Source organism: Octopus bimaculoides, chromosome 5, assembly GCF_001194135.2.
Source record: "Octopus bimaculoides isolate UCB-OBI-ISO-001 chromosome 5, ASM119413v2, whole genome shotgun sequence".
NCBI classification, from domain to species: domain Eukaryota; kingdom Metazoa; phylum Mollusca; class Cephalopoda; order Octopoda; family Octopodidae; genus Octopus; species Octopus bimaculoides.
This window is the reverse complement of record NC_068985.1, coordinates 26,011,963-26,016,240: the sequence shown is the minus strand read 5'-3', so window position 1 is coordinate 26,016,240 and position 4,278 is coordinate 26,011,963.

The window sequence follows — 4,278 nt, the reverse complement described above, 5'->3', positions numbered from 1 at the left end:
GAAACTGAAAGAAGCCCGTCGTATATATGTATATATATGTATGTGTGTGTATATGTTTGTGTGTCTGTGTTTGTTTCCCCAACATCGCTTGGCAACCGATGCTGATGTGTTTACGTCCCTGTAACTTAGTGGTTCGGCAAAAAGAGACCAATAAAATAAGTACTAGGCTTACAAAGAATAAGTCCTGGGGTTGATTTGCTCGACTAAAGGTGGTGCTCCAGCATGGCCACAGTCAAATGACTGAAACAAGTAAAAGAGTAAAAGAGTAATATGTCCTTTTTTTATGGTAGGATGTGGATTCAAGGAGATTTGGCTGCTATTTGCAGCATGTTGAACAACCACATAGAGGATCTCTCCTGCTGGTTCTTCCAGTTGAAATGGTCAAATGGGAATAAAGCATCCAATTTATTTTATCAAATGTAATGCTTATATGCTCACACTACTTATAATTAATCAGGCATTATCTTGTAGTTTCAATATTTCAATGATGTAATTATTATTATTTGAATGACATTGTAGAGTAGGTATGAGAGGCCAGATCTGGCCAGTTTGAAGATAAAACAAGTAGAATATTAGGGCTGGATATGGCTGGTTTAAATGCTAAAAAATTAAAAGACATTTAAGGTAGAATCTTAGTTGCTGAGATCAATACATGTCTGAAATTCTACCAAAACAAATAACCTAGTTCCATAATAAATTGTTGAACAAAACTATAATATTTTTAGTAATGTAATTATTTAGTAATGTAATCATTTGTGTTGGAAATTTGGTCTTTAGATATGCTGGTACTAGATTTATGGCAATGATATCAGTTAATACCCTTTAAGTCTTTCTTCCTGTAGCTGTATGTAGGCTGAATAATATAAAAATGATTTTTTTCCTTTTCCAGATTATGAATTAGACAATATAAGTGACACATGTCATTAATTTCAATCAACTAATATTTACATATAGATATTCAGACTGTTTCATAAATAAAACAATATTTAAACTTTCTTTTTATAAAATAAAAAATCTGGTGGTTGTTTTGGATTACTTGATATTTGGCAGTATATGGAACAATTCTATGAAGCAACTGAGTCACAGCTGGATAGTAAATAAAGAACTGGATCATCGGTTTCTGCCGACACACTGAAGAGTATTTTTTTAGCCTGCAATGCTGAGTTCAACATTTTCCTTGTGTATGACTTGGTGAAAGTCATACACAAGTAGGTATGAGAGGCTGGATCTGGTCAGTTTGAAGATAAAACAAGTAGAATATTAAGGCCAGATATGGCTAGTTTAAATGGTAAAGGGTTAAGAGACATTTAAGGTAGAATCTTAGTTGGATTACTTGATATGTGGCAGTATATGGAACAATTCTATATCTTGGCTTACTGTTCCAAATGCACCAATTATTGTAGGCATGACCTTTATTGTCTGCATGCTGCAAATTCTTCCTATTTCAAATTTTAAGGGACAGTATTTTTTCTGTTTTTCTTCCTCTTCCTTTATGATCCTGGAATCAAACGGACATGATGGGTTGATAAGTAAGCAACTTTGCTTTTCCCTATCTATAATCATTATGTCAAGGTTCACAGTCTTTAAGACTCCCATAGGTCATGAATGACTATGGGATTGTGCCAAGATACTTATAAAAGCCTTTTTGGCCCAGGTCCTTGATAGATATATCATGATCAAATTGGGTTGTGGTACTGGCTGTCAGTTTACCTCATTTGAATGAAGCTTTTGCACACTTGATAAGGCCAAATTCCATATTGATGTCATCACTGAATTTTTTCACAGTTACTAGTAGTCCTTTCAGATCTTTGTTATCTTTTCATATAACTTCAGATCATCCATGTAGAGCAAATGTGAGATAATCTTGTCAAACATTTTGTAACTGTAATTTGTTCTATTCAGCTCAGGGATTGAATAGTGGAATTATTACTTTTCGAGGAAATCGGTGAGGGAGGGCATTATTATGATTATTGATATTATTATTATTATTATTATTATTATTACCTTTGCACAGCTTCTAACACTGGAGATGTATTACGGTGTCAGCTGTTCACTACCAGTGAACTAAGGTAACACCTCTTATTTTTCGAGGACCTTCCGGAATATTCAAGCGGTTCCAAGCAGTGCTGTTTTCTGCAAGTGCTCCACCCTTATTGCAGCCCCTATTTGTTCCATGCACTTCTCAAGATTTTTACTCACTGTTCCTAGGGCTCTGACAATTATTGGTACTACTACCACCTTTTTCAGCGACCACAACTGCTTAACCTCCCAAGCTAACCTGTTATATCTACCGACTTTTCTTTCTTCCTTATCACATACCTTGTCGTCAGCTGGGCATGCTATATCTATGATCCAGCATAGTTTGCTTTCTTTCTCAATTAAGACTATGTCTGGCTTCCTATTCTCTAACTCATGGTCGCACTGAATCATAAAATCCCACAGGATCTTTGCATTATCATTTCCAATGATGCCCACCACACTCTCAGAGTGGTTGGCATTAGGAAGGGCATCCAGCTGTAGAAACCTTGCCAGATCAGATTGGAGCCTGGTGCAGCCTTCTGGCCAGCTTACCAGTTCCAGTCAAACCATCCAACCCATGCCAGCATGGAAAATGGATGTTAAATGATGATGATGACGATACACATTTGTGTAAATGTGCATACACATAGATCACCACCATCATCATCATTTAACGTCCATTTTCCATGCTGGCATGGGTTGGATGGTTTGACAGGAGCTGGAAAGCTGGAGGGCTGCACCAGGCTCCAGTTGTCTGTTTCGGCATGATTTCTATGGCTGGATGCCCTTCCTAGCACCAACCACTTTACAAAGTGTACTGGGTACATTTTGATGATGATGATGACGGTGGTGGTGGTGATGACGACAATAAAATTATAGTTAGAAGATGAAAAAGTAACAAGAGATAAAATGAACTGAAACAGATGCTATAAAATATATACATCTGTGAAAACAGATATTAAAAATAAACATACACACCCCAGCTCTGAAGCTGAAACTAGTAAAGAAAAAAAAATACATACATACATACATGCACACACATATGTATATATAACTGTATCTAGGACCTATAACTTAATCTAGTTGCTAAAGTAAATACTAAATGAGATAACTTCTAAATCATAAATTAATTGCTTTATCAGAATAATGAACTAAATTTTATGTGCCTAAAACTGATAGCATTAAAGATATTTGTCGCTACAGAGGATTGAAGTATAAGGCTTTAGAATTTGTTTTTCAATGACAAAGTTTTAAAACACTTCAAGAATTTTTTCTTTCTTGTTGAAAGGTCGTTGCGTCCTTTGCTGTGCATATCTTGTCTTTTATTTGTTTCAATCATTGGACAGTGGCCATACTGGGGCAATGCCTCGAAAAGCTTTTAGTCAATTAAATTGACCCCAGTACTTATGGTACTTATTCTGTCAGACTCATTTGCCAAACTGCTAAGTTGTAGGGATGCAAACAAACCAACATTAGTTGTCAAGTGGTGGGTGGGTGGGATGACAAACACATGCACACATACACACACATATGCGATGGTCTTCTCAGTTTTCAACTACCAAATTCATTCACAAGGCACAGGTTATCTTGGAGCTATATTAAAAGACACTTGCTCAAGGTTCCATGCTGTGGGATTGAACCTAAAACAATGTGGTTGTAAAGAAACCGCAAAGCCAAAGTCATACCTAAGCAAGAGTATTTCAACATAAAAGCAGGAATCACACAGGAAGAATATTGAAATTTGATGTGATATAAACTAGAATAAATACAATCCTACTGACACTTGCAAGCTGATGAAAGATAAACAAATCTTGGATAAATCCTTTGTAGTACTTTGAGATGGGAGTAAAGTGAAAGGAGACCAGTCTGTAATTTAGTAGACTGACACTTTGGTAGATTGCTATGGCTCCACAGTGGTTCATAAAGCCAGAGCTTAAATCCAGATTTTTGGAGAATTAAGCAGATGAGAAATATATCCACTCTACCAACTGGATAGAATTCAGTCTATTGTAAATGTCACAGGTGTCAGTCATATGTCCTGTAGCTAGGTGAATTGAGTTCATAGATAAGAACTTATAAGCTGTAAACTAGTCGTCTAATGTCTCATCCACTTAGCTGTATAGTCTTGTCCAAATTATAATATTATGATACTAAGAAATGAAAGTAGATCAGTTATCACCAATGTCTATGCTGTTAAATAGATGGCATACAAGAAATATCTTCCCTGGTTTGGATGCTAGTCTACATATAAGTTAACTT